The sequence below is a fragment of the Nyctereutes procyonoides genome, unplaced genomic scaffold, assembly GCF_905146905.1.
Source record: "Nyctereutes procyonoides isolate TBG_1078 unplaced genomic scaffold, NYPRO_anot_genome, whole genome shotgun sequence".
Lineage (NCBI taxonomy): Eukaryota > Metazoa > Chordata > Mammalia > Carnivora > Canidae > Nyctereutes > Nyctereutes procyonoides.
Window position 1 is genome coordinate 21,864,375 of NW_026575125.1, and position 18,274 is coordinate 21,882,648.

Consider the following 18,274-nt stretch of genomic DNA (forward strand, 5'->3'; position numbering starts at 1 on the left):
TATAAGTGAGAGGTCTACAATTTTAAGCCTACTTTACATAAATAGAAAAGAAATAGTAAGGGCTTATTAACATGTAATTGTGGAACACGATTTTTTTTTCTTTCTTTACAATGTCACAGATGTCAACTGAATGTTTCTAAGGAAGTTGATACTACAATCTGTTGGTAAAACACGGTATTTTTTGTTTTGTTTTTAGAAGATCATAGACCAGGTGTCAAAGCAATGTATTAAATGTGGGTTGCATAATACATGAAAAGACAGATAACTTTCCAAAAGAATAAAATGATAATTTCAGAGGAGTGAGGGACAAAGGAGTGACAATACTCCCATTCTTCTGCACTAACTGCCAGGGCAAATACCACAGTACAATACAAAGTTTACTAAATTTATGTCAAAACTTAATGGCTGATCCTGGGAAGGTGGTTTTGTAACAAATGATCGAATCATCATGAAGGGGAGAGAGGAAGTAATTAAGATGAGATTTGTCAACTCTTTTTAAATTCTGAGAAGCACCAAGCTATAACTTGTTAAATTTAATTAAGTTCTGATGGAAATCTCAGTGTCTTTATTTGTTTCCTGACTCTTAGCTGAGGGTTATGAATACTAATTATTTTCAGTTATTGTTTTCAAGAGAATCTAACAATCTAAATTAAAGTATAAATCATTAATTGGCAAACAAATTCTTTAAAATATTAGATGACTATAATGATAGTGATGAACTGAAATAAAATAATTTGAAAATTTAAGGCAAAATTCCTTTATAAAAAGTATTAGTCAGTAAAGACATTTGAAATCCAACAAAGCTCTGCTTAAGCAAGAAAATCGTATCTTTTCTAAAATTAAGCATCTAAATGAAAAATATGGTGTCTTTTAATGGTGAAATTTATGGAAATTGCTTTGTTACCTTTCCCATTTCACCGAAAGAATTGTAAATTTGTTACGTTTCTTATTTAAATTCAAGAGACATATTCAATTTTATGATTATGTTTTTAGATAATAGAATTGGTTATATTACAAAAGTTTAAATATTTACAATGCTTTATACCTGGATGATTTATACAGACTATGAACAGACTATTTACAATAGTTCTCTAAAGCTTTATTTTCCCTTTATAGTCACTAAATTCAATGCCTAAGTCAAGCTCATAAATTATATAAATTATTGGTTAGTACAGTTACTATTGCTTTTTCCACATGCTAAAATCTTGATCATAACTATTATAATATATAAATTGACAGTGAATGGGCTAAAAGTTTTTTTGGCCTCAATCAATTTTTAGTGATTAATTATTCTGAAATTTACTAAATTGATGACAGAGAACAATACATTTAAAAGTTATTAACAATGACGTAGTATGATTCCTATTGAGGACCTGAAAGAATATGTACAACAAAGAAAACTGAGTTTGTGGCAAAAATATTTTCATAGAAATAGAAAAATATATTTTTTATTTCCTTTTGCAGGCTTAGAGTTTTACCAGTATCAAAAAAGTCTACTGATATTGTTTCTCTGAAACTGGAATGTATCAATAGAACTACTGAAAGTTGTAGGATGTATGATTATTTTCATTTACAAGGCTGTTTTATACTACCTTTCATCTGAAAAATTTCAGAGTCCTTAACCTGTGAAATGATTTACTGAATAAATCATGCATGCATTTGACTTGATTTGAATCAAAATTAGCAAGTGAAATCTGAAGTAAGTAATCAATTACTTAAGTTGAAAACTAGTATTATTCATTTAACAAAACTTCAGGGAACATTATGCCTGGCACTGTAATAATCCTTGGAAACAAATAGTCCAGTGAGATACCATGCCTGTCCTCCAGGAGACAGGTCTAACTACATATCAAACGTAAGGGTCTGCATAGGCAGAGACTGGTAAAATTCAGGCATCAGATAACATAGAACTCAGAGATGCCAGGAGAGAGACAAGAAAAGAAAGACAGGCATTCAGAGAGTGCTTTCCTAACGCAATCAATATTGAAGTATACTTGTAAGTGCAAATATAAGTTAATTACCCCCTGTTGTTGCAATGAGACACAACACGCACAAGCATAAATTCACATATAAATATTTTGGTTAAATATAAAACCTCAGGTAAGTATAACAGGAAAGGTCAAATGCCAATCCATAAATTCTGATTTCATTAACTCACATATATTTGAATCTAAAATATTAAAATATCCTAATTCGAAATATTTCTTTATTCTACACAAGTTAATGAAATGATTTTACTAAAATGCTTCAAAGCGGTGCCACCATCAATGTCCTCCCATCACCTTGATGCCTTTTCTGAGTTCTCTTACATTGTTCTAGAGCACAGACCCATAACTTCAGTCTAAGTAATTAGAGACACAGCCCAATGTTTAATTTGCATTTGGTATTCTCACTGGAAAAGTTAACTGAAGCAATGAGTGCCGATTTGCATATTATGGAGATATGAAAAGCAAATCATCCTTTTGGAGTACTTATGTGATCTCCAAAAGTAACTACTTCTGATAATTCTTTTATTATTATTAAAGCTTGATTCATTTTGGATACAGGCACTGTGGGGTGATATAGAAAACAAAGATTTGGAATGAGGCTTTGCTATTTTTTTTAAAAGATTTTATTTATTTATTAATGAGAGAGAGAGAGACGGAGAAGTAGAGGCAGAAGGAGAAGCAAGCTGGGATCAGGACTGAACCAAAGGCAGATGCTTTGCTGCTTAGCCACCCAGGCACCCCAAGTAAACTTTTAAGTAAACTTTTAAGTAAACTCTGCCCCCCAATGTGGGGCTTGAACTCACAACCCCAAGATCAAGAGTCCCATACTCTACTACCCGAGCCAGCCAGGTGCCCCTGATAATTCTTTTAAAAACAAACTTGAAAAGATTTGTTTTTCATGACATTTGACAATACAAATATTAACATAGGAGGTAAAAATGTTCTATCGGGTAGTGGCAGGGTGGGGGATAGGGGAGACAATTGCTAAATGAGCAATAGTTAGAATTAAGGGGTACTTAAAAATGTTCACAGTATGGAAATTTTGGGTCATGTTCATTTAAGGTTCTTTTTTTTTTTGAAACTTTATTTGCTGGTATGCAGTCTGAATTTACAGAAAGAAAATATAATAGGTGGTATTTCTCTTTTTTAAAATGACATCACCTGGGGCATCCGGGTGGTTCAGTAGTTGTCTGCCTTTTTGGCTCAGGTCATGATCCCAGAGTCCTAGGATTCAGTTCCACATCAGGCTCCCTGCAGAAAGCCTGCTTCTCCCTCTGCCTATGTCTCTGTCTCTCTCATGAATGAATAAATGAAATCTTAAAAAAAAATAAAACTATCAGTTTTTCTTTTTTCTTTTTCTTTTCTTTTTTTTTTTTTTTTTTTTTTTTTTTGGTGGTGAGTGTTTTAATATGGAGGCTCTGGTACATGTTACAACAAGAAAGCTATGTTTTACTACTGGTGATTCAAATAAGGGGCTGCAACACTGTAAAACGTAGTGCATCCTGACAGCACAAAGTACTGGAAAGGTCCTTGAGGCCCTGGTAAACCATGCTAAAGATCAGGAACTGGGTGGAGTTGACATTTAGTTATAGGGGGGAGTGGGAGTGGAGCTGGGAAGAGGTATAGGATATATTCCAGAAATCATTGCAAGTGGTCATAGTCAAGTGATATTTAGAAGTTAAATGAAATAGAATTAGGTTGAACAATCCATTAGAAACAAGTGTCTAAATCTATCAAGTTTGAATCCATTCAACATTTATCCCCAAAGGATTTATGTATTTTGGCAGGAGCTACCAGAACGCCTTACATTCAAATATTCCCACAATACAATTGCCATTCTGGAATCATAGATGAAGCCATTAATTACACAGTGGCATTCTAATAATTTTTTTTGAAGGGGAGTTAAGTATATATCCATTCTAATATAGATTGCTGGCTTTGAATTTTGGAAGGACTAACATGAACTCCAAAGGACTTTTTGCAGCTAAATTTACAATCTTGGACCTCCTTAGACTTAATTCTCTCTTTGGTGAGTCCGCAACACTTCTGAGCTACATTTGAGCTTTGAGGCCCTTACCTGAATGGCCCCCTGCCTACTGACATTCATATTTTGATGGCTAGGACACTGATCTACCCAGTTCCCACATTTATATTTTTAGGAGAAAAAACTCTTGTTACTTGTTTTTGTCCATTTTGCCATGGTTGACACATATAGATTGAAACAAACTTTTTCATATATAATGGAAAATATTTGTGGTACAATTTGGGTAGAAAACAGTGACAATGGCTTCTAAGAACACATATCTCAGTTCCTTTCTCTTTACTTCCCTGTGTATGTCCTACATCAGGAGTTGAGAGGCCTTCTTTCAGCATCTACATATCTCCTGAGCATACTGGCTTTATTTACCAAGAGGTCCTGTGGCTTCTTTGAGATAAAAACAGTCAATGAATGTATCTGGAGTTAAACACTTTTTTTCAGCCATCAGTTGGTGTGTAATTCACCATTACGAAATGTAGTGACTTGAAACAACATTTGGTTTGCTCACAGATCTGCAGTGTAGGCAGGTCATGGCAGGGACAGCTTGACTCTGTTCCATGTGGCATCAGCTGCCTGCCGTAGCTCAAAGCCTGGAGCCAAGAACAGACGGAAAGCACATCCCCACCAATGTCTAATGCTTGTGCTCGTAGGGACACCAAAGGCAAAGGGCTGGGACAGATGAGGCTTCTTTGGTTTTTCTCTCTGTCCCTACGTGGTTTCTCCAAAAGGACTCTCCAACATGGTAGCTTTCAGGTAGCCAGACTTCTCAGGTGTCAGTTCAGGGTGCCCAAGACTAGTGTCCCAAGGGAAACAACTTTGGCAGATACTTATCTACTAGGACCCACCTTCAGAAATCATGTATCACTTTATTCTATTCACAAAAGCTAATGCCAAGCCCCTGCCAGGCCATTGTCTCAGGTTCCAGGGATTTGAAATATCTACCACCTCCTTAGGAGATGGATTAAGATTCTGCCACATATGTGTAGCTGAGTAAATTTTTCCTCTTGGTCCAAATAAAGTCAGTGCCACATATAGTCCCATTATACTGAACAAAGTAAGTGAATTCTTATTGTATTTTAAATGCATATTTTGCTTGGGAAAACTGACTAGATAGATATTGCCATGCAGTCTAGGTTAATACAAAATATTATCTAGGAGCTCAAAATAAATACCTTGGGAGTACAGTCACTAAAGCAATCCAAGAGTGATAAAATGGATAACCCATTAACACAGTTTGAGAAAAATACATTTGAGAGGGCTACCTGCCTCTTTTAAGACTCTAAATGGACATATCCTTTCAGCAATTACAGAAGTAGCCAGAACACTAAAAGCTCTCTTCAAATATAAAGTATAGGATCTAGAAAATGCATCACTTCCATGTCATTTATATTTCATTTTTAATTTAAACCTCCATCAGTCTTCTTTTCCTAATTTGATCCATCCATTTCCCACTCTCTACAGTACAATAGTGATTTAAAATATAAGGCCTTTTTGTAATAGATGGTTTTTCTAAGAGTAAAATAACTTCAATTATAAGGCCGGAGGAGGGAAGGTTGAAGTTAAATGCTTCAAATAATTCCATATTAAGTACTTAAGAAGAGGAAGTCAAGAGTGCTGACACGGTAGAGCAGAGGAACAGATATCAAAGGAGAATCTTCTTTAACAATTACTAACTCCCTGATGATTTCTGCATTAAACTGTACCCTATTGGCTGTGACACCACACTATCAAAAAAGCCAAACAGAAAAAGAAGTCACTTTGGCACATACATCTACTCCTAAGACAATGCAAATTTAGTCACAGAGCTAAATTGTCTCGAATGATCTTCTTCAAATAATTGACTCAAGTTAAAGTGGCAGCCGTCTTTTCTTCACTAACCCAAGATTGAATGCATGTGTATTTCTTGTTGCTCGCTGACTTACTACCTCTACTGTTCGCAAAGTTCAAAGCATCTTGGGTGCAGTGCATCTGACTTTAATACTGAGAGCTCCTATTGATATTGATATCCAATAAAACAAACAATGGAGTATATATGGCATCGTGATCCCTTGAAATCATATTCTCTCAGAGACTTACATCTGGTGGAAAGCACAAGGAGAGAAATGTTGGGAAAAAAGGAGAGACAGACATAGGTATGAGAATACAAATGATTACTCTCTTTTCTAACTCAATGAGTAAAATCAGACCAGTCTCTAATGTATTAGAATGAACATTTTGCATACTCCCCATCCCAGATACTCACTTCTTCTGATGTGGGGATGGTGCTTAACACTGTGGAAATGTGTCCTCTATTGGGTACAGTTAATGCACAACAGGCCTCAATTTTTCGAGTTGTCTGCACTGACCTGAGTTGGAGGTAACAGACTCAGGTAATAAGTGAGTTAAGTGTCTGCTTAGAAGAGCCATCTTAAGTCTCATTGTGTGGATTCCTAGGGAGAATGGTAGACTTTGAGAAGGAGAACTATGAGGAAGTCCACTTTGGCCTCAGAGTTTCTGACAACAGTTTTAGTGGATATAAACTAGTAGCATGTGATATTTAATTTTAATTTCCCTAATGCAACTGAACACAGTATTCATGTCATCTTTGTTAAATATCTTTATTGCAGACCTTATAGATTATAATTAAAATAGCTGTAAGAGATTTATAGATCTTTTTATGATATAATCCAATCAAAAGTTCTTAATATCAATATTAGAATTTTCTACTTTTATAATTAGTTTTTACATATGATTGGAAAGATCTCTTATCTGTGAATCATAAAGATAATTCTCCTATATTTTCTTCTAAATATTTTGTTCACCTTTAACATGGGAGAAATTAATCCATCTAAATAGGTATTTGTTTATGTGCATGATTTAAAGTAGAGAATGTTTTTGTTTCTTAGATGTTGTATCATTTGTTCTATCATCTATCTATCTATCTATCTATCTATCTATCTATCTATCTATTGTTCTATTAATTTAAAAGACCATCTGTTGCCCACAGATCTTTGGTACCTGTGCTATTCATTCATTCGCATACACATACAACACACATGCACACTAACTCTCAAACACACTTGCAGCATCTTTGGCTTTTACATTATTTCAAACAATGGTTTTCCTATAACTACAAATATCACACTGTCTTTACTGCTAAAAGCATATACTAATGAGGCTTATTTGTTTTCTAGAACATGTTGCCAGTTCTTTGGATTTTACTCCTGCTTATAGATTTGTCAAGTTCTTTTATGTAACATATTAAGAATTTTATAATCTTCACTTGAAATACATAGAACAATTTGGAGAACTGGCAATGGTATGAGACATGGATTAAATCCACTTACTTGTCATCTTTTTTTCTTTAAACTAAAAAGCAAACCTCACAAAACTCAGCAATCTTTGGACAATTGTTAGCAGGTAATTAAGATATGGGAATGTTAATAGTATCCCTTTACTCATATTTTTGGGCTGCTTGTTATGACTTTTTGTCAATCATCTGTTTGGTTAAATCCCTATATTATCTTACTTAATTCAAAACAATACCTTCTCTCATTTTTGAGGTATTTTATACAGACACTCAGATCTCTTGCTACAAATGGTAGTATTCTTTCGTCATTTCTAAACCACAAAGTATTGATACATTTTAGGTCTAGTATTATGCAATCTAGGCCCTACATAAAATTTAGTTAAAGTAATTGTTTTGGGCATCTGTTTCTATTCCCCCTCAAATGAAAGAAAGAAGCATCATTAAGAATTACAATGGTTGGTTAATTTGCCCAGATATGAGTTGAGGCAGAAAATGCATTGACACTCTCTAATCCTATTTCTTATTCTGTGGCACAAGGGTAAGGTACCTTTCTCAAGCTTCCTTGGGGTTGTGAAGGGGTCCTATTATAGAATTTGGACCACTGGCATGTGGAAAAAATCAAGTACACAACTTCCAAGAATAAATAATGACCTCCAGTCATAAATCACCATGCAGTATCATCCAAAGTGCTGCTTTGTGTGTATAAGGCTGGAGGCAGGAGACACCAGAGTGTTAGGGCCATAAAAGAGAAGGGGATAAGAGGTCACTGTGTTTTAGTGTAGGTTCATCATTCAACAGTTTCTGACGTTGAGATGAACATGCAGGTTTATTGGAGTATTCATGGGAAAACACCTGTGGCGGGGAAAGGAGAAATTGAGAATGACGGAATCTCCATGGAAGCTTCCAGTGTTGCTAAGAAGCACTGTAAGTGGGCTCACTCTTCAGTTGTCCCAGCCTTTATAGCCACATGTCAATCAGGCTCCAGAGACGCAGGCAACCCTGGAAATGAGCATGATCTCGGGGCACAGCACTTCATTAGTGGAGGCAATCCTAAAAGTGAACAGCAACTTAGAGCTTTATAGCAGTAGCTCTCCCAGCCTCTGGGGAAAGAGGCGCTTTATTCTTTAAGGGGCCTCTAAGAGGTAGATCACAGCACATACCTAACTTCAAAGAGAGATGTTTACAGCACAGTAAACTCTGATAAGGGTGAATACCAAAAACCTAAACAATCATGTTCAGCTCCAGAGACGCAAGAGTGTATCCATGTCCATAGCTGGGGTTAATTACCCTACCTGGTATAACAGTTCAAGGAAGGTTCTTTCTATTCTCTCTTGGCTCAGAATATTTAAAATGATTAATGGTATTGAATAGAAAATGTGTTCAGCTAAATATGTGTGGTCTTCTTTTTAAATTAGCATGGGGGAATTGATGGTAAGCAAATCTTACACAACTTATTTGAACTCAAATTGACTACCGGGTTTTCCGTGTATACATAACTAGATGTGATATATTTATATTATGTTTATGTAATATTAGTTTTATAGAATGATGTCATTAGTAGTTCTTACTTGCCTATACTCTGGATACTTTGCAGAAGATTCCAAGTATCTTTTGGTTAAAAATGGGAGGTGGGGTTGGAAATAACTGAAATTTGGGATTTGGTGCTTTCTTTCTGAAGGTAACAACAAGACTATTCAACTTCTCTAATGACTGTAAGATATTTTGGTTATTTCATTTCTCCTTGAAGTTAACACTTTCAAAATTTATAAAATTTATAAGCTACATTTTCCTCTTTTAAAAACTTTGGTATTTTTTTATAGCCTCTCATCACATCCTCAGGTTTGATTCCCAGGGTTAATTTTTGAAAAATATTTAATACTAAGCTATTTTATATTCTTCACTGGATGTTTCCAACATTTCATGTCTTTAATGGTCTAAATCTGTTACGTACTGCTTCAGCTCATTCTATGTCATTGAGGCTTGTTTCTCTGTGCTTTTGGTGCCATTTGCTTATGAGGATATACATGGTTGACTGTAATGACAGGAACCAAAATACAGATTCAGAGTCCAGAACCAAATTGGGATAGCCTCTCCTCCTCTGAGGATGATTACCTACCAGGGACTCTAAGGTTCTGCTCCAATACTTTGTGGAGGACCCAAGGGTCAACCTTGTATTCATAGCACCAAAAATTCATAGATTTACAGTTGATTTTCAACACACTACCCACTCTCTTTACACTCTTCCCCATTAGAAACCCCTTTCTTTTTTTCAAGTCAGCAACACATTAAGTCAGACATTTGTTGCACAATGGTATAAACTACTATATGAGGAAAGTCAATCTGTGATTACATTATCTATTCTTAATGACCATTTCCATATTTCTACATTAGAAACAAATAAGAGAGAAAGACAAACAGAAATAATATAACTGACATCATATGGGGCTAGTATGACATTCTCATTGCTGCTGCTGCCATGGCCATTCTGACTTCCACCTCTTTAGCTATACAGGTCCAGCTACCATCCAAACATTTATCATAGTCTCACAGATCTAATTAGATAACGACAATATATGAAGAGCCTTTTCCTTCTCTTTCACCTTTTCACCCATTTCTCCTTTCCCTTCCCATGACTTTGCAAAACAATTCAGTTGTAAATGATGAGGTTGCTTTACAGAAAGCTGGGTGAGCAAGGAGTCATGAAATGGCATGGGCATGCAGAGTCTAAGCAGATTGATAGGTATCAATCCGTATCACTGAAACTACTAGGACAAAAGAGGCCAAGTTCTGAGCAAAGTGCAAATGGCATCTATGAATGTGAGCAATAGGAACCATTGTCAGAGCCCAGGCAGGGTTAGGAAGGGTTTCCACGTGAGGGCAGGTAGTCCAATGAGAAGTTTCAGAACCAGGGTAAAGAGGTCCTCCAGGAGCTGATGCAGGCCCACCAAGTGCCAAAGCCCAAGCATGGTGAGGACACAACCCACACGGTAAATGGCTCTGTGCAGGGTTTGAGAAGAAGAGAAGAAAGAAAAGTCCATAAGGAAGTAAAGTTTGCCATCAGGTGTCAATTCCAATTGGGGTGAAGATGAGATTCATGTGTATGGGAGTCCAGCATGGGAAGTCAGAGACTAAGCAGAATGGGGAAGGTATCCATATATTCAGAAGGAATGTATCAGAACAAGACATTGAAGTGGGCATCCTTGTGGGTAAGGCCTGGTGTGACCAGCCACATAAGGAGTAAGGAAGGCAACCACATATGTCAGGGGTAGTGGCAGTGATAGTAGATTGGTTAAAAACAGGGGATTTTATGAGATACCAAATATATTAAGGTTAAGGGAGCCAGGATTCTCACTGGTGAAGAAACAATTTACAAATATGGAAAGGAAGAAAAACAGTCCTATGATTTTATGTATATGTGTGTATATGACTTACACATGTATATGTGTACAAATGTGTATATTTATGAGCCATTTTATACATATTTGTTTATATGATAAATATTTCATATATATTCATAAATATAATACCATGCATAGGACATACACATTGGAGCCGCGATCCACATGAAACTTTTGGCATCAATATCTTGGCTTCTCAATACTAATTTGCATTAGAAGAAACCAAGGCTTTGGAAGATGGATGATTCTATGGCTGGGGCAGAAAAAAATGCAAAACCTGCCTAGAATATCCCATATTAGGTAATAAGAAAGTGGTCCAAGAATGATGGGGCAAGACAAAACGCTACAAGTTATAGAGGCTTCTATTGGCCAAATCTGAGCTTAAGATAAGTAATAATAGTGGATGGTAGGAATATTTAATACAATAAGAAATCTGTCTCTATGCTGAAATAACTGAATAAATAAATAGCAGGTATTTATTAAATAATTTCAAAAAATAAAAAATAAAATAAAATAAAAATAACATCAAAGTACCCTCCCCAGAAAATACTTAGTAATTAAAGAAAAATTTTACAGTGCCTAGGAGATGACATTTTACTCAAGAGAACAAACTGAGCATGACCAGTAATAAGTCAAACCAAAATTGTTCCTATTCCTATAGGAATTATTGGGAATAACACAGCTTCACTTACGAACTTGGATATAATTCTAAGGAAATTTCAGACAAACATAAATTGAGGGAAATTCTACAAAGTAACTGGCCTATAATCCTCAAAATTGTAAAAATCATGAAAGTCATAGAAGAACAATTTAAACTGATGGAAACTAAGAAGATATGATAAATTACTGTAATACCTCATTGTGAACCATACTCTTGTTATAAAGAACATCTTTGGAACAAACGGTCTATGAATGGGATTTGAAATCAGATGGTGGTCATTGACTAGCATTAATGTTGTGACATCAAAACAAAGGCATCCTCTACATCACTAAACATTTTACAGGGCTTAGGACATCAGGTTAGCAACCTACACTTTCATAGTTCAAGATAAAAGAAATTTGGGGGGGATCCCTAGGTGGCTCAGCGGGTTAGCTCCTGCCTTTGGCCCGGGGCGTGATCCTGGAGACCCGAGATCGAGTCCCACGTCAGGCTCCCGTCATGGAGCCTGCTTCTCCTCCCGCCTGTGTCTCTGCCCCTCTTTCTCTTTCTTTCTATATCTATCATAAATGAATAAATAAAATCTTAAAGAAAAAAAGGAAATTTTTTGTTCTTGTACCATTTCCTCAAGTTTTAGATTACTTCCCAGAATCATGAACTGAGCTGAAGGCAGATACCCAATCTACTGAGCCACCCAGGTATGCTGAATCTCGTTTTTTATCGTACACTTAACATATATACAGAAAACATCATACCATGTGCTATTATATATCAGACAATTATGATGTGTACTTGGATAAATACAGTCCACAAAGTTGTAGTCAAATCAAAGTATCTATATTAAAAATTATGCACTTTTAATCTTTTTAGTTAAAGCAATTTAATACCCCTTTAAAATTATTTCATAAGTTACAAAAATAATTTAGCTCCTTTATTTTAATGAAAATAAGCACCACATATCTGTATAAGATAATTTAAAACTGCAACACTAAAATTCACAAGTTTCAGTATCCTTCGGTATGTTGAGCTATTATAGGTTTGAGAAATAGAGTGGCTTTTACAACTTCAGGAAACAGAATGATCATAGAAGTTTTATCTTTTAAGAAAGCAAGTTAGTAGTAATTAAACATGTACATTTGATGAATAATACAGTTCCTTTTAAGAAAGGATCTTCATTTGTAACACTTGCTTAGATGCTAATGTATAATTTAAATTGTTTGGGGATTTTCAAATAAGGCAGAATAAATAATACACAGATAAACACTCTCATCCTAAAAAAAAAACAAAAACCCAAAAAACAAAAACAAAAACAAACTCCACAAAACTCACACAACTTCATGAAGAGAAACCACTCCAAAGCAAAAGATTAACATTAAAAATGGGGAAAGAAAAATGTCCATTTCAAGGTTTCCAATAGAACATAAGTTACTCAACAAGATGACAATGGAATGACTACACTATTTTTGTGACATCACCCTCTTTAAGTGACAATTTCATTTTGTTTATTTTTTTAAACATCCTGTCGCCTGTGGTTTACATTTTTATTAGACAGCTTATTTTTTTACCTTAATGTGCAAAAGGGGGATTATAAATAATAAACTGCATGCATATATGTTTTATCTTTTATAATTAATAATGTAATTTAGGGAGGGAAAATTTAAGAATAAAATATATTCAAATCAGGAAAATTAAGACTTTTTGTAAATGAGCTTTTAAATTTTCTTCTGTATAATGCCACACTGAACCATAGGCTACTTCTTGGGAGAAATGGTAGATGAACATCCAGGAAGCTCTTATCTGCTTATTGACCATTTTCACTTTTAAGGTAGTTATATCCTCAACCATTTTTTCCCAAATTGATTTTATGCTCCATTGAATTGTATATTAATAATAATGTAGTTAAGACCATCTTATATGTATTTTCTCTCTCCCTTTAAAGGTTAACATTTGAGTCAAGTAGATTTTGAATATTTAGACATCTGTGTAAGAGTTGTTATGTTTTCTCTCATTCCCAGCTAATTAAGATAACATCCTTGTATTAAGATCTGAGATTTGCTCACAATTCTCTACATCCCTACTTGTAAATACAATAAAAATTGGGGACTTTTGGAATATATTTTTGGTTGTGAAAGCTCTAACTGGGACGTCAGTTAGTCTGATTATAGCCTATAAAGAATCACAAAGAAAGACACAAATACATTGGACTGGTTAATGTCATAAGCTTCTTGGGGCAAAAGGTAAATAGCTGCAACAATGAAATTGTTTACTCCCTATCTTTTCAGACAATATGCTTTATAAAACTCAACCACACCTCCTGCAACTGGGAATGCTGTGGTGGAAGGGAAAATAAATTGGTGGAAAAGAAAAGGTCAGGATCAGCTTTAAAAAAATCATTTGAAACCTTTTTCTCTGACATTTAGTTGATATGGCAACTAGCTTTGATGTACAATGGAGACTGTCAATAAGATTTCCAAATACCCTGTTTACCAAATGGTCTCTATTTTTAACATACTTTAACATACTTAATTTTGAGAGTCTAGGATTTATGACGAGGGGTAAAGGCATAAAAGGGTTTGCCATCAGGAGCCCCAATTTCTAATCACAAAGCTCCTACCTGGCCATTTTTCTACATGATTTTTACTGAGGCTAATAGATGGTGAGAGGAAGCTACTCTTTGTATTTCATTATATTTCTGTTGTAGGATGGCTTATTCTCTATGCCTAACAGTTATTCCCTAAAGAGCTGGGAATTAGAGAATATTCCAGTAAGCAAAATATTTCCTGAAAATAATCTCTTGCCTTTATTACAGTGTCATATGAGTATACACATTTGTCCCTGGGCACACAGGGTTCCATCCCCTGATTTGCCACATGATTTCCTTTTTTGTCATGGAAAAACACACAACACACAAAACCTACCATTTCAACCATTTTTAAGTGTACAGTTCAGTGACATTAAGTTCCTTCAGAAGATCATACGGTCATAACCAATATCCATTTTTAGAACTTTACAAACAGAAGCTCAGTGCCATTAAACAATAATTCCCATTCACTCCAATTGCCAGCACATGGCAACCATCATTTCCTTCTTTCCCTATGAATGTGCCTATTCCATATAGCTCATACAAGTAGAATCATGCAATTGTCTCTTAATGTTTAGCTTATTTAACTTAGTGTTTTTAACTTTCATGCACATATCAGAATTTTATTCCTTTTAGAAGATGAATATTACATCATATACACACACAGAAACAAATGTATATGTATATATATGTGTATGTGTGTATACATGCACACACACACATATGTGCAGGCATACAAATACACCAAACACGGTTATTCATTGATCTGTTGATGGACATTAGTGGTTTTCTCACCTTCTGCCTATTTTGTATAAAATACAAACACTGCTGTGAACATTGATGTACAAGTATCTGTTTTGAGTTCCTTCCTTCAATTATTTTAGGCAAATACCTAGAAGTTCAATTGCATGATCATATGGTAATTCCATATCAATCTTTGTCAACAACTACCATCCTATTTTCCCTGGTGGCTTTACCATTTTACATTCCCATCAGCAATGCACAAGGGTTCCACTTTCAGATCAACTCCAACAAGAGTTGTTAATTTCCTTTTTTTTTTTACAATAGTCACTCTAATGTATATATACTGATGTACACACAATTTTTAAACTTCCTCACAGTTTATAGGCATTATAGAGTTCTTTAAAAAAAAAAGACTATGTATTTGAGAGAGAGAGAAAGAGAGGGATAGAGAGAGAACAAGCAGTGGGGAGTGGGCAGGGAGCCCAATGTAGGGCTCAATCCCAGGATTCTGAGATCTTGACCTGGGCCAAAGGCAGATGCCTAAGTAACTAAGCGATCCAGGTGCTCCAGGAGTTACAGACTTCTAATGCTAAGGTATACAGTACTTCTGTTTTCTTCTTCATATTGCCTCACGAAACATCTACTATTTCTTGAATACCAAACTTCACTAATGGTTGATAAATGAGCATTTTCTAATTTGGGGTCCTATACCTTACTACTGTGAGGACGGTGGGGAAAGTCAAGACAATTATCAAACTCTTATTTGAATGGGAAATAACACTATCCCAACAGGAAGGTAATAGACAATTTAAGATCTATGAAGAAAATCAGAGAAGGATAGCTAAATAAGAAGCCTAGGAAAAATATCCACCTGTCACCATGCCTTTCCACCTAATTTTAATAACACTACTAGAAGGACAAATATGAGGGGAACCTGGATGGCTCAGCTGGTAAAGCATCTGCCTTCGGCTCAGGTTGTGATCCCAGGGTCCTAGGATCTAGGCCTGAATTGGGTTCCCTACTTATCAGGGAGCCTGTTTCTTCCTCTTCCCTGCCTGCCACTCTGCCTACTTGTGCTCCATCTCTCTGTCAAGTAAATAAATAAAGCCTTTAAAAAAATAAATAAAAGGACAAATGTGATATTACTTTATGCTTGTTGTTATACTAATAAAAATAGTATAGATTATTTTGTTGTCAATAGATTAATAAAACAATCTTTGTTTTACTTTTATTTGTATGCCTATTCATTGTGTTAAAAACACAGCTAAAGGGATCCCTGGGTGGCGCAGCGGTTTGGCGCCTGCCTTTGGCCTAGGGCGCGATCCTGGAGACCCGGGATCGAATCCCACGTCAGGCTCCCGGTGCATGGAGCCTGCTTCTCCCTCTGCCTGTGTCTCTGCCTCTATCTCTCTCTCTGTGACTATCATAAGTAAATGAAAATTAAAACAAACAAACAAACAAACAAACACAGCTAAAGTCAAAACACATGTTTTAGAACCTGACTAAAGAGAAAGTTCAAAGATTAGGAGAAAGGCTGTCCACCTTGCCCCATGGTGGCAGGAAATGCAAAGGGGTTACATCATTAGAAACCTTCACATCTGGCAGGTTTCAGTTTCTAAATAAATTACCTCAATGGCAATTGCTTCTACTAGCTGCTTCCCAGTGGACCTCCCTATAGTAGCTAAAAAGGAAGAGGGAATCAGACACAGTGTGGGGCATTTATTCACATGCAAAACTCAGGTAACAGACTATAACCATGGAGTGCAACCAGTAGAGTGCATTCTCCCCAACTGTTCCCTCAGCTGGGTTCTTCCTAGGAGTCACAGATTAGCAATTGTGATTAAAGTCTTCTTATATATAAACATAAAGATGATGTATTTAAAAGCACATTGTAAATGATAAAGTTATTGCAAATATAAGGTATTATCAGTATATTTTAGAAGGTAACATGTAAGATATTCTTAGGAAAAAGAAGGATTTTTTAAGTGTTACTAAAGTGTAAGTTGTTATAAAGGGCAGAAATAATCATATTTTTGAGCAAATTGACCCATGTGCATCAGGAGAAGTCTGTTGTTTTTTTAAAACAAGGGAGAGTATATTTGAAAAAATAGGTATAGAATATTCATTGATTTAATACAATTTTCTATTTTAGAAATTAATTTATCTGAATATATATTAGCTATGATCATATATTCTATGATACTAATTTCTAATGTTTAAATGATGTTTTACCTAATATTTAAATAACTTTTTATGTATATAGTAATGCCTACTCTGCTAAAAGTGGAAAAAAGCCTAGATTGATTAGGCATCCTCTCCCAAATCTACTTTAATTTTCCAGGTAATTTAAACTAAAGTCAGTTTGGAAATAGTGTGTTGCCATAAAATGCTGATTGCAAGGGGATACTAGTGATTGTTTCTTGAACTCTCTTTCCCTGTGGGATAGGAAAAGGAAGCAATTGATTTTCTGTTGGCTTTGCTGCTTGGTAACAATTGGAAATAGTTTGGGAGCTAATGAAGTTACAGATACTTTAAACTTGTCATTCTGAGCATTCACTGAGGAGACTGAACAGAAGAGTGAATCTGAATTTATAGTGCTTAGTCTCTTGAAAAGTATATACATAAACACTTGACTAGTTAAGAGCCACCAATTGACCTTTTTTTTTGTACTACTTAAACTGTAGAAACATTATAAAACTTTTGTAAAGAATCCATATATTCCATCCTCTCATCATATCTGAAGGAACTGTGATAATTCAGATAAAGCTTCCAGAAAAATAAATCCATAATATTACCAGAAGTTTGGAAAATAGATCAGAGAAACAGAATTGCCAGGTAAGACCAGAAACATCTATGTATGAAAGAGGAATATTTGATAAAGATGCGATCTTAAACTAGCAAGTCAGTTTGATACCCATTTAGAGAAAAGAAAAGTAAATAAAGATGGGTCTGTAACTTATACTATTCATAAAAATAAAAGTCGGGATGCATTAAAGACTAGAAAACAAATTAAATGTAAGAAGGAAGACAATTTTGAGCATCTTGAGCTAGGAATGGATTCTTTAACAGCAAAGAAAAAATTTTAAAAAGGAAATCATATAAACTTGACTATGCCAAATTTGTTTATTTGTATGGCAAAAGACAGTATAAAGTTATAAATCAAGGGTAAGATCATGAATTGTATTTGCAAAATATGTCACAAACACAGGATTTCTATCAATAAAATGCAAAATGTTACTATAAATCATAAAAAATAAAACAACCAAATTGAAAAGCAGAAAAATTCACAAAAAGCAATCCACAAAAAGAACTTCAAATAGGGAGAACAAATGATCTGTAACAGATTAAAGGCTGTACAAGCAATAAGGGAAATTCAAACTTTAAAAAAGATAATATACACCATCGCTTTTAATGCATAAGAGTAGTATAAAGTTGCAAAGTCTATAAATAACATTATTGATACAGTTGCACAAGAGCAAGAACTCTCCTACACTACTGTTGAGTGTAACTGGCACGTTAGTAAAATTATTAATCATAAAAACACACATAGCTCATGACTTCAGAATTTCTTAACTCCT